This window comes from Podarcis erhardii (assembly GCF_964252035.2).
Source record: "Podarcis erhardii genome assembly, chromosome: 6".
Taxonomy (NCBI): Eukaryota; Metazoa; Chordata; class Lepidosauria; order Squamata; family Lacertidae; genus Podarcis; species Podarcis erhardii.
This window is the reverse complement of record NC_138510.1, coordinates 46,586,778-46,613,602: the sequence shown is the minus strand read 5'-3', so window position 1 is coordinate 46,613,602 and position 26,825 is coordinate 46,586,778.

Below are 26,825 nucleotides of genomic sequence, written 5' to 3'. Positions count from 1 at the left end.
CCTTTTAAACTTCTAGTTTTTCTAGTTTGTGAGCACTGATGATATTTGGTGAGAGTCTGTCCTAGTTTTGCACAATGTATTGTCGTACAGCACCTGCGACTAAAACTTTTCCATTTCATCGTTCTAAATTATACCACTCAAAAACATTGCAATTATTCTTCCTACCAAGCTATATAATTTAGGCAGGAAAGAGTTCAGCAAAAGCACTTAAAAACACTGTTTCTGTGCCAAAGCTGTTCTTGTTCCCATCACATACATAAGCAGCATGTGTAATCTGCCTGCTTGGTTTTAATAAAAGACATTGAAACCACTTAGCTGATTTGCACACACAAGGAGTCACCTGGAAATTCATGGTCTGTAGGCAATAATGATATGGTTTAATTTGCTAAAAAGTTGCTGGTGTACCTTTGAATTTAAGTTATAATGTCTCCCCAGGCCTCCCACCCCATGGCGGAGAGCAGCTTAGATCAAGGTGGCTACAGAGTTTCTCTCTGACATCAGAGAAGCTAAGCCAGTGGTAACCAGTGTCTATGACCCCTCTTGTTTCACAGACTGGTTTTGACAGTAAAGCAGATGAGGCATTTGCTCCTTTGCAGAGCTAGCTTTTGAAATGTGTTACACATTTCCCCTCTTACGATTCTTCTCCCATTCTGCAAAATCTCATTGATCTCCCAAGAAATAATGAAGTCACCAAATATTATTAACCTACGAAGAAGGCAGTTTGCTTCCCACTTCTATCCTGGTAATTAGATGGCACTTCCCAGGGGCAAAAGGGCTCTGCTGTGGGCTAGCAAAATGCTACCAGTGTCAGCTCTTAGATCACTTCATTATAGCTGGGCTGTGTGGTGCCTGAAGAGGCTTCATGTTGGGAATGGTGATGTGGAGGTCTGCAAATGGCACAGCGGCCGAGAGAAGACCTCCCTGCTCCTTGTGATAGCTTTACTCCTCTGGAATGTCAGCAGTAATCAGGGAGCAGGTTCTGCTCACTCCCAATAAAGTGGAAAAGCAGGTCATTCCACTTAGATGTCCTGCATTGCTATTTTCTTTTTATGGATAAGTTACCACTACTTTGGCAATTAGGAGGTCACATGGCCAAAAGCAGACCAAATACAATTGACCTACTCACAACTCGAAAACAGAGTGGGGAACTTGTGGCCTTCTAGATGCTTCTGAATTACAGCTCCCATCAGCCTCCAGACCAGCTGGGGCTGATGGGAGTTGGAATTCAGCAACAGGGCTACAGGTTCCTCCCCCCTTTCTTAAAAGGACCCCTTTAGCACCTGCTCAACTATATGTAGGACTGCAGACCAAGTCAACTGCATGTATTCTTGTAATATTTCCATCACTACAGTGGTACTGTGGGTTAAGAACTTAATTCGTTCTGAAGGTCTGTTCTTAACCTGAAACTGTTCTTAACCTGAAGCACCACTTTAGCTAATGGGGCCTCCTGCTGCCACCACGCCGCTGCACGATTTCTGTTCTCATCCTGAGGCAAAGTTCTTAACCCAAGGTACTATTTCTCAGTGGCGTAGCGTGGGTTGTCAGCACCCGGGGCAAGGCAAGTAATTTGCACCCCCTAACCCGTGGATTTGCGCCCCCTAACCCCCGGATGTTGCGCCCGGTGTGGCCGGCCCCCCCCTGCACCCCCCACGCTACGCCACTGCTATTTCTGCATTAGTGGAGTCTGTAACCTAAAGCGTCTGTAACCTGAAGCATCTGTAACCTGAGGTACCACTCTACTTAGTAAACCATAAGAAAGCACTTAATCCCATTTTACAGAAAGGAGAATGACAATGCTTCAAGTGTTGGTAGAGCTCCTGGCAGGATCCACTTCCTAGTAGCCAGGGCATACAAGTATCTATCCTCCATCATCTTGTAAAAATCTGGGGGTATTAGATATTCAAGAGAGTTCCATAGAACCATAGAGTTCTCAGTGCAGGATCTCAGTGCAGGAAATACACTACTCCAGCATCCCTGATAGGTGGCTCTCCAGCTTCTGCTTAAACTGGAAGGTCATACAAGCCACCGAAAGCAATACAGATTAATAATTACAATGAATGGATACTCAAGAAAATTTTAAACAATTGCAAAGGCCTGTCAGCATTTTTTTTTAAAAAAAGGCTTTGCTGTGCATGTAAAAACAAAATATGTCCTCATAATATCAGCATGTTTCCCACCATAGGTATCACACACATACATGCTCAGACTGATGGCATCTTCCCTCTCCATGTAATGATAAGCAGTGTTTACAGCATGAAATATGTATTATTAAAAATCACAACTACTTGATTTTGTAAGGATTCTGCACCAGATCTTTTTTGGAAGGGGTCATAGTTTGTGCCTGAATATACAACAAACAGCTTGCTGCTTCACCTTATTTTGTACTCTGTCCTGATTAGTGCTCTATTTCTACTTGTGAATATGATGGCCATGTTGTATTTCCCCTTCTATCAACTCTTTACTGTACCACGATCCTGGTCTGAGACTCAACTTCTTCAGGAGATGAGCCTGGGGATTCAGAGTGGGAGAAGGAATTGCCCTCAGGGCCAGCCCCAGAAGCACCTGTCCAACTGCAAGCACTTTCTCAAGAAGAGCCTGTGGTGCCAATACTCTTCTGACCTGAGAATGTTGTATTGCCCTCCTCTGACTGGGAATTCCAGCTCAGAAGCCCTAGTGCAACCATAGTCTCCCCTTCTCCATATTGAGACCAAGCTGCAGTTACTATGTATTGCTCAGTTTGAGGTAGCATCTGTACTCTGCTCTCCCCAGGTCTCCAGTCTGTACATTATATGGAGCTGTTCAGGATAGCCTTGCTTTGCTTCTTCTGAAGACATTGCTCACAACAGAATTATTCTTTGACCTCTCCACCCACTGCATGCTCCACTATTGGGGGCGGAGAGCCTGCGGGAGCATGGTACGCATCCCGGGGGCGTGGTACGTCGCCCGCAAGGGCATGGCACACCTTCTGCAGGGGCATGGAGCACATTTTGGGGGCGTGGTGCACCCCCTGTGGGGGCGTGGCACCCAACGCACAGGGGGTGCTCTGCACATGTCGGGGGGGGGGTGTGCCGTGATGGCACCCTACTGGAATAGTGGTGCCAGGGGCAGTCTGCTCCCTCCACACCCCTGTTCCTTCACCAGTGCTCTCCACCTGCCTTACTTTTTGTGATGCTGTTGGTTAATTTCCTGCAGTGTTGCACTAGGCCTTTGTAGGCAGAGGGGTTGTGTCTTGGACTTATTATGAGATATTTGGAACTGCTTAAATAAGAAGTCTACAGCCCATGTTTAACAATCTTTGAAGAGTTCTATCAGTGTCTGGACACCATGGTTTTAGGGTTTCTTTGTTTTAATGATGTGCGGATCAATTAGGTGGTTTCAAAACCTTTCAGTTAAAAAGGGGAAGTTGACATTTGCAGTTCATGCCTGCAGTATATTTAAACTTGTTATAAGCACTAGAAGTGACATTAAGAACTGACCACACTCTCCTGAGCATATTAAGAAAGGTAAAATGCTTTCTGTGTTTTCTGCAGTTTAGGGAAGGGCTTATCACAACATGTCAAGGAAGCTTTGGCCTGAAAGATTGAAAAGCTTTTAGTGGCTTTCCCCTTCACTTTTGTTTGTTCACCAAAACATCCCCATTTTCCATGTCAGTGGTGATTTTCTTTTCAGCCCAAGTTATAGCCTTTGAAATACCCTTCTGGCTCTGGGTTACCCATCCTTGGAATTCAAGGACTCCCCAAGTCCCATCTTGGAATCTATGGGATCAACCCAACTAAATAAGCACATTATAGAATGGACAAGGAAACTCTCTCTTAGGCTATTGGTCTTGAAATGAGACGCTGGGTAGGATTTTGGAAGGCTTGTTTTGGGTAAGTCTGCATCCCTAGGGTCCATGGAATGAGCTCCACTTTGTTCAAAACACCAGCAGCACCGCCTGGTGTTCTAACTAGTGTTGCATGCTTCCTCTTAAACAAATCTCATCAGCGTGAAATGAACTGACACTGTGCCCGATTGCATTATCGTATCCGTATGACTCTGAAGTTTGTTGGTTGAGAGTAGCTGTCTGATGGCTCCCCTCCTCGTCCGCATGCATGGAAATGAGACATGTATCTCAGAGACACTATCCTGGGGAGCATAAATGTATAAATAAACACATGAATAAAACATAGCAGCTAAATGAGCAACTCTGCCAGGGTCAGACAAACAGTCTGAGCATTCAGCAATATTATCTACATGGTATTGGAAAACTCAGACCAGTGATAGCCCCTATTTATTATTTACTTATAGTTTAGAAAGCACCAGTTGGCTTGCACAGGCTGCATTGTATCCCGTTCCCATTGCTGACGTCAATGGGATTATGCCTAATGCACCGTGAGCTAGGTTGCAAGCTATCTCCATCACAGAATTTAAAGGTGTACTGCTAGGCTGGCAATAGGGCATTGTGAGTCACACACATCCCTTACAGAGCACCATGATCTCCTGACACAGGTGGGGGAAGTGAGGAAAGGAGGAAGGAAACTGGCCACGGTTTAATTGCCTGTATCAACTTCATTCAGTTGCACACACAATTTAAAACTACCTATTTCCTGGCATGAAGGGTCTGCGTAGTAGCAAAACAACTAGCCAACTAGTAGCAAAACAACTAGCCAACTGGTAATTGTATCTTAAAAGAACTTCCAAAATGGAGTGAGCCTTCATTCATTTCATCGGTTGTTAGCAGCTGAATTCATGGTCAGGGTGATTGTGCTTTGGTGGGCTTTGCCTAGAGGCATTCAGTGGACTAAATAAACAGCTATTCCTTGGATCATGAGGACCATATAGGCTGTCAGGTAAACTTCTTAGAGTCCCAAGCACTTTGTTTTACAGGAAATGCACAACTCAGAAGCAAAATGTAATCCTCAGGCATTATCTGAATGCAGCAATATTGCTGTAGCTAAGCAGATCCAGATCTGGACGTGAGAACATCGACACACTACCATAAGGAGAAAGGCAGGAAATCAGTGCAATAAAAATGATTTTTCCTGTAGGTAAAAAAGACGATTGCAGTGACAGTACTAAATTAGAGGACTCTCTCTGTCTCTACATTCTTCAGCTGTGTAGTGCACCCCTTTCTGCCTCAAGTGCTCAAGTGAGATTTGACCAATTCCATGGACCACAGCAGAGAGTCATGGAGTTGGAGCACCAACTAATATTGGTTCTGGTTCACTCAAACAAGAAAGCCAAGTCACAAGTCCGAGAGGAAGCAAATCAACCTGGGGACAACAAACTAATGCAAATGTGTTGGGTACAGAGCAGCTGAGAGACAAGCAACTTTTGGCACCTCCTGTCTTTGAAGTTTTCTACTTCAGCTGTTCATGAGAAAAACTTGTAACTAAGGATTACCACTGCTTATTTCCTCTTCCCTCCCAATCCATTTTACTTTTGTGCCACACCTTTCCATTCTCATTTAAAGCCTGATGACAGAAACTGTCTTTCTAGCAATCTGCAAGCTGCTCCAGTATTATTATTATTATTATTATTATTATTATTATTATTATTATTATTACTGAACAGGTGTATCTCAAGGACTGCCTCTCTCCAAATGAACTGACACGGACCCTCCAATCATCTAAAGAAAGTGACTGGTATTTCTTGGTGTTTTAAACCTCTTATTCGCTTGTCATCTCTATGGCAGAGTTCTTTACAGGCTGGTTATCTATTCAAAGCCAAGGGGCATTGCCTTATGATAGGATGCAGCACAACTTCAACAACAATGTGAGATTGACTTCCATACTTCCTTCTTTAGTAACTAATGGTAGTTCTCTCTTTTTTCACCTCCTTGATTCTGATAGTCTTTCTTTAATAAATGTATACTTAGCACAATTGGACTTTAAGTGCTGCATTTTACAGGAGTGCTGATCTGGGACAAATTGTTAAATTGGTAACACTGACTGCATTCTTTCTCTGGAAATGGCAGCTCTTAGAAACTTAACCACTCAGAGTTAAAACCTGAAAAGCTTAGGAGTGTCAGTCCCTTTACATTCACAGGAGGGCAAGCTGGAATAAAGGTGGTGGTAACAGCAGAGAGAAATCTTTGCTTGACACCTGATTCTCAAGCAGCTCATGCTGCTGTTACACAAACACACACACACACACAGAGAGAGAGAGAGAGGGGGGGGGACTTTCATGTTCTTCAGCTTCTCTGATGTGAATCAAAGGGTGCTGTGTTCAAGGTGGAGATTCTAGAACATTGAGATTGTGATATTAATAAGTATCGCATTTACCATAGCTGATTGATGTCAGGTGTTGTCCTCCAGGCTGAGACCATGTAACGTAAGATGTCAAGATCCAGAAGTTTTCTCTTGTTTCCAGTGTTCTTGGATCAGATGACATCTCTGTTTCAGTAGCTGATCAAACAAAAAGGTCATAATTATCTGAATTAAAGAGCTTTACAACCAGTTGTTCAGCTTTTTTGGATCAAGATCACAGATGTATGGTTCCTAAAACATGTGTCTAGGTCAGTGGCTTCTCTTACCCATGATGGAATATGACATCTTGGGTGCTGGCACTGATATAAATTATATTGCCTGACTTGCAGGTGATGCGCTATATATATATATATATATATAACTATATATATAGTTCTGCCTGCCATAGGGCTCTTGAACTTAACTGCCTCCAGGAGATAAGTGGAAATAAGACAACGTTTGGATTCACAAGGCTGTGATCCAGGATTGCTGATTGCTGGTTTAAGCACAGTTCTCACTAATCTGTGTGGATGTGGAGCCTGGAAAATGCTACAACAGGAAGCTTGCTGATTGCTTTAAGAACATGTTCAGAGTTCACTAACAATGGGTAGCTTTCTCTGAATGCCAGGTGATACTAGATGAAAATCTATACTGAATGGGGATACAGTTTCCTTGGTTGGCTAGCACTATACTTTCACAGATAACAGCTTTTCTGGATAAGTTGGAAGCCTGGTCAATGGCATGTGTAGGAGGTGCTCTTTAAGTTCTTCTTTGGTAACGTTCTTATTTGCAAAAACATTTGGTGCTGAAAGCCAAGCTGTAGATGAATTTTCTCTTTATGCTTTTGGGATGGCAGGATTTTCAATTTAGCTAGGTGTGGGCATCAGTAGATTTGTTATAAAGATCTGTGACTATCTGTTGTTCTCAACGATGAGGTGAACATCAAGGGATGTCTGGGTTTTTGATGGTGCCATGAAACCTAAGTGACTGAATGTAGAGATTGGGGCCGGGTCTGCCCCCCAACTCATAACAGTACCATAGAGTAAATTGTCCTGCCAGGCTTGGCTATGTCCATTTCCCTTACCCTGGGAGGAAATGGGTAATCAACCTATTGTTCACCCTCTAGTCTGTCTCAGAAGCTCAGCATGTAAAGAGGTTTCAGCTAGTTGCTCCAGTTCAGACAGCATGAGCTATTCTTGACTCCCTACACCAATAACTTAGGAACCATCACCACTTTTTTAAAAAATGTATTTTTATTAGAAATCTTCTTTGTTTACAAAAGTATGTGCAATGTCTCTTTTTTCCCAAGTAACATTTTTTACAGATCAGTTTCATTTGTTGAGACATTAGGAAGAAAAGAGGGAAAGAGGTGGAGGGGGGGAAAAGGTGAGTGGGGGTGGGGCCGGGTGGCAATGTTTCTATTTTACTTAATATATGTGTGGCTTTGTGTCAGCATCACTTGTGCAGGTTCTCTGCTGTTCACTTTTGTTCCTTTGGTGGTGAGAGGGGTTGGGGTTGGCCTAGGGTGTGGTTGTTTGTTTCTTGCCCCAAACCTGGATATATACACCCAGGGAATTCAGCAATACATGAAGGGCCACAGATTTCCCCATCCATGCTTTAAGTATTGCTCCAGGCTACATGCTCAGTTCATGATTAGGCATCCCGTTGTGAACTGAGGGTGGCACTCAACAATAGCACCTCATTAGTGCAAGGATTTGCACAATGGGATTTCCTCTCTCTCTTCCCCCACATACACCCCGAGTCTCCCTGGAGGATTGGACGAATCCCTAGAACAGATTTAGGGAGTTCAGGGGGAGGAGTCTTGTTGCACAAGCAGAAACACTTGCACTGATGGGACACCTTACTTAGTGCTATATTGGATACAACCTTGGGTGCACCTAATATTCTCCCTGGGCTGAACATTGCAGAGGATGATCACTATTATTGGTTGGTAAACAGGTTTTCCCCCTTCATGAATCACTGCCTTGCCGTGGCGAAGGGGCTTGAATTACTCAGAGAAGCTATGAGATATGCCATGCAGGGCCACCCAAGATGGACAGGTCATAGTGGAGAGTTTTGACCAAACGTGATCCACCTGGAGCAGGAACCGGTAAGCCACTCCAGTATCCCTGCCAAGAAAACTCCATGGACAAAGGCAACAGGCATATAAAAGTTATGATGCTGGAAGATGAGCCCCTCAGGTCGGAAAGCGTCCAACATGCTACTGAGGAAGAGCAGAGGACAAGTACAAGTAGATTCAGAGCTGATGAAGCGGCTGGGCCAAAACCGAAAGGACACTCAGTTGCGGATATGCCTGGAAGCGAAAGGAAGGTCCAATGCTGTAAAGAAAAATATTGCATAGGAACCTGGAATGTAAGAACCATGAACCTGGAATGTAAGAACCATTAAAAAGCAGAGACATCACCTTGCCAACAAAGGTCCGTATAGTTAAAGCCATGGTTTTCCCGGTAGTGATGTATGGAAGTGAGAGCTGGACCATAAAGAAGGCTGATCGCCGAATAATTGATGCTTTTGAATTATGGTGCTGGAGGAGACTCTTGAGAGTCCCATGGACTGCAAGAAGATCAAACCTCTCCATTCTGAAGGAAATCAGCCCAGAGTGCTCACTGGAAGGACAGATCGTGAAGCTGAGGCTCCAATACTTTGGCCACCTCATGAGAAGAGAAGACTCCTGGAAAAGAACCTGATGTTGGGAAAGATTGAGGGCACAAGGAGAAGGGGACGACAGAGGACGAGATGGTTGGATAGTGTTCTTGAAGCTACAAACATGAGTCTGACCAAACTGCAGGAGGCAGTGGAAGACAGGAGTGCCTGGCGTGCACTGGTCCATGGGGTCATGAAGAGTCGGACACGACTAAATGACTAAACAACAACAAACAGGTTTTCAGGGAAGCTTACCTGCCACTACACGACTTCTTAGTGAGAATCTCTTAATAAGCTTAAAAAACCCAAAAACATAAAAACCCACCCTGGAAAATAATTTGAAATCATTACATCACATTTGATAGCGGACATGCAATATTGTTTAATATTTTTTCCCACTATTTGACAGTTCACAGGGATTGCTATTTATTTTTTTAGCATCTGACAGCATTAGATAGATGTCATGTAAAGGCATCTAATGTCTGGCAGTTGCCAGCTAATGAGATTTCATGTTTAATGCCAATCCAAATCAAAGAGATGCCAATATGGAATTCTGAATTTGAATTTTCAGAATTTCAAATATTCATGAAAGTCTGTGTCGGCTCTAATGAGTGCATATCTGGATAACCCTGAAAAAGCAGCAAATGTGAACTGTTTATCCAGGTTCTGTCCCCCTACTGTTATTTAATTTTCTGGTCCTCATGAACTGAATCCTATTGTCTCATCTATATAGTGTGAAAAACCTTGGCTCTTAAACACGGAGGCCTCTATCCGATGCAAACGTTCTCTTTGCGGGGGGGGGGGAGGGCAGGGCAGGGAGAATGCCATCTGAAGCTGAGACTCTGAACAACGAGATAGATGATGTAGCCTGGAGCAAAATGATATGGCTAAGTTACGAATTTCTGAAACTGACAATGTTTTTAGCACTGGTGCCCGTTGGCATTAACTTCAGCCATAGCAATGTCTTTGCTCTAATTGGTTTTTAATGCAGAAACAAGACCAGTTAGTGAAGGTATTCTCATATTATTTTTTTTCTCCTTTGCTTCCAGGGGTCTTTTAATTCATGTGCTATGCATGCTGAATCAGAATTCTCAAATGGACCCTCAGAGTCCCTAGTTGAATATTTGCATACACAGGTTGAATCTTCCTAATTGTGGTTCCTTGTAATTGGTCCCACTGTTGTCCATGTGTGGTTTCAATCACAGCTTTTATTTTCATCACTTCACCATTCCGTGTTCTTCTCCATTGCTCTTCCATTCATTTGATTTCCCCTTCCTTCTAGATGGAGTATTTAGTCTTTTATACTCATGGTGATGGCATTTCTGTACAGTTGCAAAACAGAGCATTTTTTTTTTTTAAAAAAAAAAGATCGTGCACATCTTACTGTATTGTATTTCCCATTTCAAATTAGGATCTAATATTTGCCCAGCCTATTTGATTGAATAAAAGCAGCCAAATACTGTGCTTGGTATTAAACTAAAGGAACATCATTGACGACTCACGTCTTACATCCCTAGTTCCAATTTCTTCTCCTTTAGGATCCATTAAGCTGTCACAGGCTCTTCCCCTTTGTAGTGTATATATTCATCTGCAGGAGAGGTTAATTTTGATTGAAGGAAGCATTTTACTCTGATCCCTACTGACAACCGCAGAGGACACTTTCAGGTGTGAAAGGTGCAGACACCATGTTGTAATTCTGGAGCTGGGAGTGGATTTGGGGCTGGGATCATACACTGTAAATCTTGCACACACCCCTAAAACCACATTTCCCTTTCTCCACCAGGACTTATAGGGAAGGGAAGCAAATGACAGACTTGCACACTGAAGGGGAAATGTCATTGTCCAGTACCCTTACATGCAGAAGGTCCCCGGCATCTCCTGGTGGGGCTGGAAGAGACCCCTGTCTGAGACCCTGGAGAGCTGCTGCCAGTCAGTGTAGACAATACTGAACTAGATGGACCCAACAGTCGGGCACAGTATAAGGCATCATCCGACAGTTCCCTAGCAGCATGAGGATGGAATGGTCCTTAGTGTTTGCATTTTGAAATTATTTCTTCTCCTTTTTAGAATGTATATCAGCTTGCTGCAGGCCTGGGGCTTTCCCCAGGTAGACAGATATCTCCTCCATCAACGTCTGTGGAAAACTCTACTTTGCTGCCCTGCAGGACAGGCACATAACCATCATATTTACTATTATCTCATCTGTCAATAGTAATAATAGTAGTGGTAGTAGTAGCAGCAATAATAATTACAGGCAACTCCCCACTAACATGGCCTGTGTTTCAGGCCTGTGTGCTTATAAGTGAAATGTGGACAAGGAGGTCCTTCCTGGAGGTCTTGATCCGATGAGAAGCAGCAGCGCAGTGGCTGAGAAACGTTGCCGGGCCGCGTTTGAGCGACTAAACCCTGCCCCCAAGCCTCCAACAGATTGGCTGGCCACCTGGGGGCATGGCACGGCAGCCAGAGCAGTTGGGCAGGGGGCAGAACACCCCCTGCCAAAGCAGGAAATGGCTCCTGCTCACAACTCCTCCCCTCCCTGAGAGGCTCTGCAGTACATACAACTTCCCACCCCACAGCTGTTGAGTGGCGTAGCGCAGCAGCTGCGAGAGCTCCTACACACAATTTTGGAGCCCCTTTCCCCTGAACTTTTTACTCACTGTGTGTGAGTGTCCTCTTTGGGCTCTGGGGGACAAATCTGACAGATTTGCCCATCACTACTTACAATATAAGCTTCTAGTGGAGTGTAAGAGAAAAGGACTATTGGATACTTTTCAGCCTGTCACTTGTGAGAAGGCAGGATCTCCTTGGATAGGCAAGGTGGCTATTGTGGATGTGAAAAGAACAAAAGACAAAACCTTTACTTTTAAGCCCATTTGTATATCTTCCCTTCTGCGACTGACAGTATAATTTTCTGTCCCTGAAAAAATGTCCACGGTCAATCTAGTCAATACAGCATAGTCCAGTTTTGCCTACCTCTTTGCTCCTTCTATCACCCACATTTTTGTCCCTTTATTTTCTTGGCTAACCCAACAAAAAAAACCAAGTGAGCCATCAACAACCTTGCCATAACAAGTTTGCCTTGGAAGCCTGCAGATGTTTGCCAATTTTAAGTTCCTAAAAAGTGTTTATGTTGAACAGGGTTGTCAGAAATGCATTTAAATTATAAAGACTGGATTGGTGTATGTGTGTGTGTGTGTGTGTGTGTGTGTGCTTAGTGGGGAAAATGAGCTGATTTCTGCTCTAGAGAGAGCACATACGTAGCAATTCATGTTTTCTGCCTCACATCACTAAGCCAGGTCCTCAGCTGGTGTAATTCAATGTTGCATTCAAATAGTGTTGAAGCCAACAGCACGGGAATAGAAAACCAATGCAACTACCAAAACAATGTAGCTTCAATTAGGATGAGAATAAATACCAGCACCTGCCCTCCTCATGTCTCCACCTTTTATAGTCCTTTGAGAAACAAGGAATTGAAAGGGTAATTCATCCATCATTTTATTCTACTGATTTATTTATACTCTAGGCCAGAAATTTGCAACCTCTCAGGGACCTGCAAGCAAACTGGAGAAACTGTTGCAGACACCATGCACAATCTACAGCCACACATGCATGTACGCTTTGCAACCTTGCACACACACACACACACACACACACACACACACACACACTTACTCTTCTCTCCTGCAGGAAAAAACCATTTGATTGGCTACAGTAGGCTTCTTTCAAGCATAATTTCAGGGGAGGGTGAGGAACAGGGGAGAGGGAACCCAATGGGTAGCAGGAAATGCATTGGCTCATGTACATCCATGGGTGCCATGTTGCAGACCCCTTCTCTAGGTGAAGACATTCATTCTATGTGTGGTGGAAGTGGTTTGAACATCCCCCCACCCCCCAAAAAAACCCCAACCCACAAATGCCTCTGGATTTGTTGAATGTTCCACATTTAGCATGCATTGAATGCTATGTCTGACTTCACTCTCAGATTGAATGGCAACCACTATAATGTACTGATTCATCATCTACCACTTTTTCCAGAAACATTTCATATGATTCCCCCCCCCACCTTTCATTCTCCCACTTCTTTAGATCCCCCACCTCTTTTCTGCACACCAAACTGAATCAATTTATTAAAATGTTTACCAAATTGGCATGTCCCGATCTACCAGCAGTGACAGAGAAAAATGGGTCATTCTCTTCTCTGGTGTTCCCCTGCTCATTAGGAAGGATAATGCTTCAGTAGCAAGGGAGCTATTTGCAACATGCCTGAGCGGTGAAGACTTATTAAAAGGGAGACACATGACTTCAGAAGATAAGTGGTACTCAATATGATGAATGGCAACCGGCATCTCACCACGGGATTCCCCACAGAAACCTTGCAGCCCCAAACTCTGCATATGGCATGATTATGCAAGAATGAGAGCCAAGTGAAAGATGACTGTACGTATTCAAGCATTGTGGAGATCTACCCCACCCATGTTATACTAACAGAATGAGAAATGTGACTGGACTAAATTATATACCAAATGGTAATTCACCACTGAGTTAATATACTCTGATAGTAATAGCAATTATAATACAATACAATGGAAATGCATCACAAGAAAGCGGTCAAAGGTGGACGCAGATTTGCGTAAACTTTAAATGTGCTAATTTATATGTAGTTATGTAGAAACAATTACTAACAGTTAAGCAAATACATCTCACCATGGTCAGAAAGACTGTGACTAGTTGCTCATTATTGAGAACACTTCTCTCCCATCTCATGGTTCTTTATCTCTAAAGTGGACTTGGACCAGCCAAACCTTCAAACTGAAGATTCTGTAAAGTAGGGAACATGGCCACTGTAAAGTCACTTGTGCTTGACAGATGGTCCTCTGAAATGTTCTATCTAGGTTGAAGACAATTTTCCTCTTTTCTAGATCTGTCTCAACTACAAAGTAGATGCAACTGCATAGAAAGGTTCTGATAATCACTTGGGAAGAGCTATAACATGTGTTTACACCTCCTCACTTTATGACTAAATAAATAAAATAAAATAAATAAATAAATTTTTATTTCTACCCCACCCTTCCCGGTTTAAAAACCGGGCCCAGGGCGGCTAACAGCAAATCTAAAACATTGATTAATATGTGACTTAAAAACAGCATAAAATACAACATAAATGCAGTATCAATGTCAATAAAATTCAAAAATTCAGGGTCATTTTTTTGGGGGGGGGGGGAGAACCCAGTCAGTAAACATCAAATGATCACCAGGGCTAATTAGCCAAGTTGGTCCTACTAGGGCCAGCAAGGAGACCAGGGAAGAGTTTAAATGTGGGGTCCCAGAAGTGTTTCTTCATTAAAAAAAGGAAAGGGAAAAAGGAATGGAGGGTCAGGCTAATTCAAATTGAAGGCCAGGTAGAATAGCTCTGTCTTACAGGCCCTGCGGAAGGAGATCAAGTCCTGCAGGGCCCTAGTCTCGTGGGACAGAGCATTCCACCAGGTCGGAGCCATCACTGAGAAAGCCCTGGCCCTGATGGAGGATAATCTGGCTTCTTTGGGGCCCGGGGCCCTTAAGCTATTATTATTCATGGACCTTTAGGGTTCTCTGCAGGACATACCAGGAGAGGTGGTCCCATAAGTACGAGGGTCCTAAGCCACATAGGGCTTTTATGACATGCTTGTACCTGTTGTGTGCCAAAATCTTCTGTACCATTTGGCAGGAAGAGCCCATAACAGACAGACATATGCCTCAGGGATCAGCTGTCTCACCCCAGAGTAAGCTGTCTGCAAGTGTCATCCTGCCAAGCAATATAGAAGATTGCAGTTGTAGGTAAAATGTGTCAGACCTTGCCCAACTTCTAGAGAGGATGCAACTGGGGCTCAGTATTGGAATGGGCAAACAAGCAGCAGCAGGGCAATTTATGTGGTCACAGGCAAATCAGACAGATGCTGATCAAAGGGTCAAACCCGAGAGCAGTGTCAGTTGAGCTCCAAGGCAGCAATTCAGGACTGGAGAATATGGGAGAAGGTGCTTTGATCAGAAAACTGGGTTCCTAACCATCAAGGGCTTCAAAGACCAACACTGAAACCTTAAATTGGCCCTGGTAACAAGCAGGCAACCGGTGCAGATCCTGCAAAACTGATCTTATATGATCAGTCAGTCAATAATCATGCAGCAGAATTCTGCACTAGCAGAACAGTCTTCAAAGGCAGTCCAACCTGGAGCACATTACAGTAATGTAACTATGAGACAAGAAGAGCTTGGATCACTATGGCTAGGTTATCCCGATCCAGAAACTGTCACAGAAGCAGAAGGGAAAACATTTTTTTTAAAAAAAATAAAAGAACAGAGTCATCAGCTCACTGGTGAAGAGACTGGGAATAAAGAAATCGGCATGAAATAGAATTGTCAAAGCCCAGGTATGACAGGTTTTAATCCCAAGTGCTTTGACAGGGCTGTTGCCTGCCATGTTCCGTCTGAGCTCTGCAGAAAGAGACCCTTCTTAGCAAGCACCCTTGTCACACACACTGTCATGGTAATTTGACACAAGCCCCTTGAAGTGCTGGGCCTTTGGATCTCCAGTGACATTCTGGAGGAAAGCAGAAACAGACTGAGAATGTACATGGCTGGCATTTTGCAGGTTGCCTTCATAGACCTGGTTATTTCAATCACTCAGCAGAGGTTTGGAGGAGTCTGTGCAGAATGGCATTCAATGTAAACAGAATGCATCTGGTGAGTTTCTATAAACTGAGCTGCTCATGCTTGTCAGGATGTGGCCTCCTGGGAGATGGAAGGAGGGGAAAGCTCAGCCCAGGCTTCCTGCTTAGGAGCAGCTGTGCCTGTCTCTGAACCTGGAGCAGTGGATTGCCTTGCATGCCTCAATGGATGGGTTCAGAGCTGCTCTTAATTGTTCTACAAGATGTAAATGGACAGGAGATCATAGCCCACACAAGGGCATTATGTATCTTGAGCATAGTATAGCTCAAAGGGTGTAGACCAGGTGTGGGGAATCCAGATGTTGCTGAACTATATATAATAAAATTAAATGCAATTAAAAAGGGACTAAAACCTGAACTAGTGGCAAAGACCTATCTATTCAGCTAGGAAAGCCTCTCAGAACAACATATGAGGTATGTGAGATCTTTGAACTTGCAGGAGAAACTACCTCCTCTACTGGGTGCAGAAGAGATAAGGCGGTCTCACAAGCCATACTCTGTGATAATTTGACACCATACTTAGCTAAGTGGGGATCTACCTGTTCTAGTGAAACAAGGACTGCTCCCAGTCATGCACCATTTGTGCCTTCCTAGTGCTTCCTCCTGACCCCTCAGACAACGAGACTCTTCTGAATCTTTTCGATTCTATTTCTAGCTGTTTGTGTGTTTTAATCCCAACGCCCTCCAGCCACCAGCTGCATTGCCAGATGGGCTGGCAGCTGACATCCTCACGCCTCCTGCTGAGCTCAGATCTGGAGGGACCTTGTGAGCAATGCTGCAGCTCAAACTTAGACTGTCGGCTCTACTTGCTACTTTTCCCTTGCAGTGGGACTTGTATTACAATGCTCAAGCACAGGCAAAAACCTAATTTGTACTGCCCCTTAAGCTTTTGCAAGACATTCAATGTTACGAGGATTGGGAGAGCAACAGAGATGAGATTCATTTGTGGTAGAATGCCACTGATGCCATCTCTTGCCATAATAGATGACATTTTCCAGATGAGAGTTTGGCCTATTAATTTTTCCAATACATTTTAATCAGGGTCATGAGTCCAACTCATGTTTTTACAACCAAATGGCCCTGAACCTTAGGAGAAATATAAATTTGCATATTAATCCAACTTCTAATAAGGGCCACCACCAACCTCCTTGTAGCCTCTCTTAAAAATCACCAGTAATTATTATACAGATACTGATAAATCACTCCCAGTACCCCAGGGGTTAGGTCCAGTAACTTATGAGTAAAACTTAATTGAATACCACTCAACTGCTAGGATTTACAAGAAGTTAATGTGCCCAGGTAAATAAAAATGCTTTTGCTTGCTGAAAACTTTTCAGTGGTTTGAAAAGACTGGAATTTAGGCACAAGGCAAAAGTTTTTGGGGAAGGCATTTCATAACCAGTGTGTCACTGACTGAAAAGTCTTGAGCTCCATCTCAGCTCCTAGAAAATCCAGGGTTCAAAGCCTGTTTTCTCTGCTTGACCTAGCATCATGGCACTTGGTCTACTGCATGGGTTAAAGCATGCTGCTTCCTTTAAATTAGCAAAAGCATCCCTACCTGGTCTTTCTCAAAACACTGGAAAGTCTAGTGTTGCCCTGTGGATTCTGTATGCAAGCTAGACTCCTGGATTAATATAAAATGTTGATAATGTGTTTTGAACTATGAAGATCCTTAAATCCAGCAGTGGTCAGTTATACATGGCAACTTAGCAGGTCTTTATAAATCAGGTATTAAACCTCAGATTAGTGTTAATGTGGGGGCTTAACAAGTTGGAAAAAATACATACTATATCACTGTCCCTCAGGGGAGCCGACTTGGGCCTCAGGTTATGGGTGCTCAGCACACATTCCCTGGCCTCAGAACCCAATTTCTGGTGCCACCGGAAGTCAGGTTCCAAGGTCTTGCAAGGCCTCGGACAACATCTCTGAGGCCTCGTGAGGCCTCAGACATGACTTCTGGTGCTTTGTGAGGCACTGGAAGTTGCATAGGGGGCCCTGCAGTGTGGGTGCTCTGCACCCAGAGCCCTGTACAGTTGGTGCCCCTGCTGTACCTAGTGTCACCTATGAAGCTTCATGTGATATGTTGAGAACTTGCAAAACAATAAATTCAGAGGGAATCAAAGAGTGGAGCCCACACAGCTCCAGATTCCAAAGCAATTAATTCATAACAGAGCTAAAAATATTTGAAAGTTTCTGGATATTCCATTTTCACCAGGCATTTCTGAATGAAAAATTCCTGAGCAACATCTGTATTTTTAATATGAAAAATTCAACTGTAGTATTAGAATTCTTCCCATAGCAGACACAGATAATTTCCTAGGCTGATGCTGACATGATAAGTGTTTCCGAAAGTAGACTGTATAAAGATTATTTCCATGCCACTGCATATATACATTCTCAAGATTGTCAAATATTGTTTCACATGATTGCATATACACTCTTAGGACTGTCAAATATGAAACACCATTGTATATCAGCTATCAAATGCTACCAAAATATCATTGGTTGGATATAAAATGTCATTGGATACCATTAGGTGGATACCAATTGTTCTAGGAAGATATTCTGCCATTCAAAGGATTGCTGCAGAATATTCAATGGCAAAGTTTGCAAAGCGGCACTCCTGAGAGCAAATTTATTGCAGCTCTAGTTAAGGCTGAATTGAAAGTTCTCTCATGAGAATTTGTAGCTTGAATTTGGGGGAGACAAACTTGTGGAATGAAAGCAGTGATAAAACCAGCCCAGGAGTTTGCCTCTTGCCACTGCCTGCTTCACAGCAATGAGTGATGACACACTTCCTGTTTCCACCTGCATAGCGGCCACCCCGGAATGACGCCATGGAGTGTGACTTGGAGAGGAAACTGTGTGGGGATGGGAATGGTGGTGGGGCTGGTAGTCAGCAGGATGAGCCCTGTAGCCACTACCACTGCCAACAAATGTGCCAACTCATTTTGCACACCACCCACCCGTGAAAAACTGTCACCACCTATTTTGCCAGCTGCAAATGGAGCAGCAAAAAGTGGGGAGCATACTGGCCAGGGGAAGAATATTTTTTTTGAGGGGGCAGACTATGGTGGTGATATGGAAGGGAGGGTAGGATGGCAGAAAAGAAACCTGAAAGTAAATGGAGAAGCTCTGGACAATGTTCCCCCCACACCCACCCTGGCTCTTACAGCGTGTGGCTAAAATTGCAAGTCTAGGAAGAATTTAATGGAGAGAAGCCTGCAGATGGGACTGTGCAACACACACACACACACACACACACTTTGCAGAAGTAGCCAAAGAATGCAAATCTCTTTTTTTATATATAAATTTTTATTAGTTTTTTAACATATCATTTTCAAATAATTAAACATACTTTTACTCCTTATACAATATTTTTTGGACTTCCATCAATCACATCTGAAAATTTTCCAATATAATCACTTAATATACATTTCTTACTTTCACTATTGCCTTTAAATCTCATAATTAATCTCTCTTCTTTCTCTATTTTGCAATATTTCATATATTTTCCTTACAAAACTTCTTGTAGTCCTACTAACGTAATTTGTTGATTACAGTTACAGATAGGTAGCCGTGTTGGTCTGCCATAGTCAAAACAAAACAAATTCCTTCCAGTAGCACCTTAAAGACCAACTAAGTCAGTTCTTGGTATGAGCTTTCGTGTGCATGCACACTGTGTATCTGAAGAAGTGTGCATGCACACGAAAGCTCATACCAAGAACTGACTTAGTTGGTCTTTAAGGTGCTACTGGAAGGAATTTGTTTTGTTGATTACAGTTGTTCTTCAAATAGTTTGTATATTTTTCCCAATCTTCTGCAAATCTCTGCTCCCGCAGGTTTCGAATCCTTCCTGCCATTTTATCTAGTTCTGCGTAGTCCATTAATTTTGTCTGCCATTCTTCTTTTGTCAGAATTTCTTATTGCTTCCATCTCTGGGCTAACAATACTCTTGCCGCTGTTGTTGCATATAAAAACAATTTAACATCTTGTCTATCTATATCCTTGCGTATAACACCAAGTAAAAATGCTAAGAATGCAAATCTCAGTTTCCTTTTCTTGTTTGGAAATGGAGGTGCTGGGATTTCCTCTGCTTGCTCCGCCCCTCCTAGCGCACCTGCCCCTTCTAACTTAAATCACAAGGGCCTTAAGAAATAATGGTGGAGGTGTCTGCCCAAACCCTTGCCATCCAGCAGCCCATTTACAAGTCCTTTTACAGGGCTCGTTGGGAAACAGAGTTCAAACATGGAAAAGAAAAAAGCCAGCAATGCCCATCAACTTTGGGGGGGCTCTGCCCCTCCAAATATTGTATTGGGGGAATAAAGGGACCTGAGCCCCTAGGAGTTGGTGCCTATGATATTGGCTTAGCCCTAGTTTGTGTTGCATCCTGAACTTCAGAGAAAGGCTTGTTCTACCAAACCTGTCCTTGTAGCCATTATACAGAGTTCCACTGTAATCATAACAACAAGACAGAGTAAATATAGCAGTAATCTGAACATATAAACAGGGCATCAAGCTGAGGGGGCACAAAATAATAATCATCATCATCATCATCTCATTTATTATATTTAGGAGGGCACCAAATTTTGTCAATATTACCCTTATAAGCACACAAACCCAACTTGCTCATGTAGCTGATATGACATGAGGTGGTATTCTTACTGGGAAGGGCCACAGTTCAGAGTTAATTTTTTTGATTTGAAAAGATTGTCAGGCTTCCAGGTAATTGGCAGGACTAGCATTACTTATACTTGATAGATTTAAATTTGATTGATTGATATTATTTATACAGCACTGTGCACAATGAAGCCCTAATTCAGATCACTTTTAGGGGCCATTTGTAGTAACTGGTAATTGACACCCGTCTCCAAGCCATTTAAAACTGATGGATGGCTCATGACGAAATATGACGGATTGTCTCCTAGCTTCTTGCATGTCATTAGCTAGCTGATATTTACAGGCTTCTTAGCTGCAGTATCATTTTATATATAAGAACTAAGCACAGGAGCTGTGATGGAGGGACTGAATAACAACCACATAATTCAGCGTGATTTCTTTCAGGGTTCCTCATTCCCCTTGTATGTCACCAGCAGTTTAGTATACGGGGGTATTGCACATGAACTTACTGCAGCAGCATGTCATAAATAAAGAAAATAAATGTTGTGACTATATTAATCAGCCAGCGCTCATCCAAATGAGTTTCCTATACATTTTTTCTGTTCCTTAATTACTTGTCACCTACTGCTAGTTCGTCCATGATTTTGTTAGAAGGCTTTTCCCATTCTGTCTTCCTGACAGAAGTAATCTGCTTTCTGGGAGGGGAGAATGAGGGAAGTATATTTTTTTAACTGCATTGACTTGTGCTATAGGTTTCTCTTGAGCTCGTGTTGGGTGAAGGGAGGCCATTTTTGAGATTAACCTACTAGACCTGGGTTCTTAAAGACAAGTTACTTTTGCAATGCCCAAAACTGCTATAAAGACACAGCAATAAATTCTAGCTACATTAATTTGAATTCAGTCTCGTTTTGACCTCTCTTGAGTTTTGAAGTCTAAAGTCTGCAAACTCAAAATAGGTCAAAACCAGACTGAAAGTCCACTTTTTTTGTTACTACTCTACAGTAGGGGAGCTATCTATCACTGATAAGCTGAGAAGTGTAAATGCTTCTGAGATAGCTCAGTTGGTTAGAGCATGGTGGTGATAATGCCAAGGTCACAGGTTTATCCCTGTATGGGACAGCTGCATAATCTTGCATCGCAGGGGTTTGACTGGATGATCTTCAGGGTCCCTTCCAACAGTTCTGTGATTCTATGATTCCCATTGTGCTTGGTGGATAGTGATGATACTGCAAGTGGATGCAATTTTGTCACTTAATGAGTGGTAGAAAGTAATGGGCATGGTTTCAGAGCTGAAAAACTATTTAAAAATTTCACCTTCAGAAAAGTTAAAAAATGAGACAGTATGCAAGAGAGGTAGGCAAAAGTTCAAGGTAAATGTGTGTGGTCCTGCAATCCATCATGCAGACATCTCTGCAGAAGTTTGTGTGCTTGAATATGTAAGCCTTTTGTATGAACATTCTAGCTAGTGATATTAAATGTAGTCCTGATTATTTTCTTTCTTTCTTTCTTTCTTTGGAAGTGTACAGTCTTGAGGAATCAAGCACCACCTTCTTGTAACAGCTTGGGGGCAGGGGAGTTCATTTTGACTCCCATTCAATGCTTATGGCTATCTTTATGTATTAGTAACAGCTTCTTGGATGAAGAATTTTGGGTGAGGTGTGCAGCCTGATGCTGTTAATGATGAATCACAGGCATTCCTAGTTAAAACTGAGTAGGAACGGAGCACTTAAACTCCATTGATAATGTGCTTGCAGTGAAAGCGTGCAGAAATGAATAGGACTTATATAATGGAGAACAAAGTCCAGGGGTATATAATTGTCTGCACACAGCTCTCCAGGATTTCAGATAGAGTTGGGTGGGTCTTTTAGCATGCAGAACACGTGCTCCACTGTTGAACTCTGGCCCTTCTTCAAAGAACCTTGTTTGTTGATTCTAGAACCCTGTTTCTGCACAACATATGGGTGATACAAACCAGAATGGATGCTGATTATGGGATGAGGAGAAACTCCACCCAGCCAGCACATATTCATTTGAATTTGTGTTTCAAATTAGGAACCCCATTTTGTGTGAAATGAAAAGTGAGGACGAAGCTTCCAAATGCAGCAAAATATAAGAAACAATGGAAAAATTGGCTTGCTGCACAGAAGGAATAATAGCACTATTAGATGAATACATTTGCTGTGCAGCCAGCCAAAACGTTTCATTAAAACAATTGCACTCCACCCTACCCTAATAATAAATTAATCTCTATAGAAAAGACAGATCTGCTGAGAGGAGTTATTTATTGTGCAGCAGCCAGAGGTGTGTCAGCCAGAGGCCATGAGCACCCTAGAGCCAAAGCACTTTTGATCTGCAAAGTATGTAGGGGTCTGTAAAGATACCAGGTACCAGAGCTCAAATGGATATTTGGATTTTGGCTGGGATGTGCATGCCTCAAATTCATATCTATTGAGTGAAGGCTTGAGGTTGCTTTCATCTCCAGTTACAATTCTGGTTTTCTGCATCTTCTAATACCACCTGCCTCAAATCCTAGGCTACCCAGGTGTTGCTGGACTACATGATGTTGGATCATGTGGGTTCCCTTCAATTCCCTCCCAAGTGAACACCATTCACACATTGAGGAGGGGAGCAGGACTGTACTCAGCATCCATGACCTCTACCATCGGCATGCATACCTGAGGGAGCATCCTGGGCTATTCAGAAACACCTCTTACAAGGAGGAGCTAAATGCATGTACATTGATATGCACACAGAACCCCTTCTCAAGTTCACTGAGTACATGGTCAATGAGGTGGGTCACCAACATGTGCATTGGTAGAGACAGAGTTAATCTCCATGGCTCCACAACCCCCTCAAATTTTTTTTTAAGTATGTGTTACGGTAAAATCTGGGTGCGAGGCTGCTCTGCCACCCAGCTCGTCGGACTAAGTCCGCGGGTCCCTGCGGAGGAAAATGAGCTCAGCCGGAGACAGGAGCAAGCTGCAGAAGATCCAAGTTTATTGCGCAACAGGTTTAAGGCGAGATTGAACAGCGAGAAAGGGGTGACATGAACTTTTAAAACCTCCCTCCATGTCCCAGAATACAGTGCAAAATACATCACAGTTACATCATGAATGCATTAGGAAGAGGTTGGGTTACACCGGATTAACATATGGAGGAGGGAGGGGGAATATGCAGAGCTGGAGATATGCGCAGATAAGCACATCCCGAGTACCGGTGATGAGAAGACAATGGTCCATGTATGCATAGTCTGCCATCTGGCATTACCCGGAGGAAAGGCTTGGCAGAGTGATTTGACGGGATTAGGGTCTTCCTGAGAGTACGTGACACCTCGCTTGAGGGATTATGGAGGACAGGGAGGTGTCATGGAGTTGTAGAGAAATTGAGTAGATTGGCACCAAAAGGAAGAAAATCGGTGCTTGTGCAACGGTGTGGGGGCTGAGGGGTCCATGGGGGAAGAAATAGAAGAAATAAGAAATGCAATTAAAGAATTAAAAAGTGGAAAGACTCCAGGGCCGGATGGATTCAGTGCAAGATTTTATAAAGAAATGAAGGACATCCTAGCTGTACCACTGAGAGAAGTAATGAATGATATATTAACAAAAAGAGAAATACCAGAAACTTGGAAAGAAGCATATATTACTTTAATACCTAAGCAAGACTCAGACTTATCCCAAGTTAAGAATTATAGGCCGATTTCGCTTCTAAATAATGATTATAAACTGTTTGCTAATATATTAGCAAATAGGATGAAAAAAGTGTTGAAGGGTTTGATACATGAAGATCAAGCAGGTTTTCTTCCTGGCAGACAAATGAAAGACAATATTAGGAATGTAATCAATATTTTGGAGTATCTGAATGCCAGGAATGATAAGCAAGCTATGTTGATATTTGTGGATGCGGAAAAGGCCTTTGATAATATTTCTTGGGAATTTATGTTAAAAAACTTTGAAATGATGGATATAGGACAAGGATTTATGAATGGTATTAGGGCAATATATAAAGACCAAAGAGCAAAATTAATAGTTAACAATGTGGTAACAGAAAATATAAAAATAACCAAAGGTACGAGACAAGGGTGTCCGCTCTCACCACTGTTATTTATCACGGTCCTGGAAGTCTTTTTAAGAGCAATAAGAGGCAATGAACAGATAAAAGGGATAACAGTAGGAAGTAAACAATATAAAGTTAAGGCCTTTGCTGATGACTTGGTATTAACTTTGGAAAATTCGACAAATACGGTAACAGAAGTTTTGAAGGAAATAGAGCAGTTTGACCAATTGGCGGGATATATTTTGAATAAGAAAAAGACAAAAATGATTAGTAAAAATATGGATCGAGAAACTATCGACAAAGTGCAGCAACAACTAGAAATAGAAGTGGTAAAGAAAGTTAAATATTTAGGAGTTTGGTTAACCCCCAGAAGTATTGATTTGTATCAGAACAACTACACATCAACCTGGAGTAAGATTAAAAAAGACTTAGAGGTGTAGGGAAGAATGAAATTCTCATTTTGGGGAAGAATCGCAATAATAAAAATGAACGTGCTTCCAAAGATGCTATTTCTATTTCAAACTGTTCCAGTAATCAGGGGGGGCAGCTATCTTTAAAAACTGGCAAAGAGAAATTTCAAGGTTTATTTGGCAGGGTAAGAAGCCGAGAATAAAGTTTAAGCTACTGACTGATGCGAAAGAAAGAGGAGGTTTCACCCTGCCAGACTTGAAATTATAATATGAAGCATCTTGCCTCTGCTGGTTGAAGGAATGGATGAAATTAGAAAACACTGATTTGCTAGATTTAGAAGGTTTTGACAATAGATTTGGGTGGCATGCTTATTTATGGTATGATAAAAAGCGAGTACATAAAGGTTTTGAAAACCACACCATAAGAAAGTCTTTGATAGAGGTTTGGGAAAGGTATAAAAATCTGTTGGAAGCAAAAACTCCGTATTGGTTGTCACCACTAGAGGCCTTGAGTGTGAAAACAATCAATATGAAAGGGGGATGGGCAACATATCAGAATCTAATAACAAAAACAGAAGGTAAATGGAGGCTGAAGCCGTTTGAGGTAGTTAAGGAATATATTAATGATTGGCTGCATTATTTTCAAATTAATGAAATGTTTAAAAAAGATCTGATATTAAGAGGCTTTGAGGATAAAGAGTCGAAATTTCAGAAAGAAATAATAAATAGTGATTTTAAAGTTTTGGCTAAAACGTATAAGATATTATTAGAATGGCATACAAAGGATGAAGAGGTAAAATCAGTTATGATTGACTGGGCCAAAGATTTTGGATATAATATACAGATGGAGGATTGGGAGAAATTATGGAAAGAAGGTTTAAGATTCACTGCATGCAGAACAATAAAAGAAAATGTGATGAAAATGATGTATCGATGGTATGTAACACCAGTGAAGTTAGCAAGGATATACAAAGGATGTAACAAATGTTGGAAATGAAAAGAAAAAGAGGGCACATTCTATCATATGTGGTGGGAATGTAAGAAAGTAAGAAGCTTTTGGGAAATGATATATAATGAATTGAAGAAAATGTTTAAATACACTTTTGTTACGAAACCAGAAGCGTTCTTACTTGGTATTACAGGGAACGAGATAAATAAGAAAGAAAGGAAGTTATTTTTATATGCAGTGACTGCAGGAAGAATATTGATGGCCCAGAAATGGAAGCAAGAGGAGCTACCTACACTAGATGAATGGAGAATGAAGATGACGGACTATGCAGAACTTGATAGACTGACGGGAAGGATCCGAAATCGACGAGATCAGAGATTTATAGAAGATTGGGAAAAGTTTACAGAGTATATGCATAAATTAAGTGATAATCAAATAACGCTTGTAAGCTTTAATGAAGCTGTGTAAGAAGAAATGTTAGAATATGAGCAAAATAAGACTTAATCTATAAAAATAATGGAAGTAAGGTTTTAGAAATGTGTAAGAAATTAAGAAGGGAAGGAGTATCAGTCAAGTTGAGGGAAGTCAAAAAGAGAACGGATATAAAAAAGATGTATGAATTGTATAAAATTTTGTATTGGAAAAATTGAATAAAAATAATAATAATAAAAAAGAGGGGTCCATGTGGGGCCGGGTGCCCTTGAGGTCATTGCCTCGGACCCTCTGGTGACCGGCGGAAGGGGTGAAGAAGACATCCCCCCCTTTTCCGTATCAGTATGGCATGGGTGTTCCCCGAATCTTCCTTTGCCAGAGTAAGATGAGATGCCTCTGAATGCAAGTTGGAGGGAATCACAAGTGGGGAGAGCGTTGTTTGGCTTGTGTCCTGCCTGCAGGCTTCCCATAGATACCTGGCTGGCCACTGTAAGAACAAGGTGCTAGACTGGATGGCCTTTGGCCTTATCTCTTCTGAGAAAGTCATGTGTTCCATAGTGCTGCCAAATCAGGCTTCGGTTAACAAGTTCTGATGGAGGAGGAAGAAACAGAGGGCATGAGCTGAATTGGGAGGGGGATCTGTCAGTCACTTTGGAAAGGGAAGCAGGGATGCTAGCTCTCTCTTCCATGCTTCTTGCAGAGTGGGAAGCCTCAGTGGAGACTAGGGGTGAGGGCTGAACAAAAGATGACTGTGGCTGAACAGGAGCTT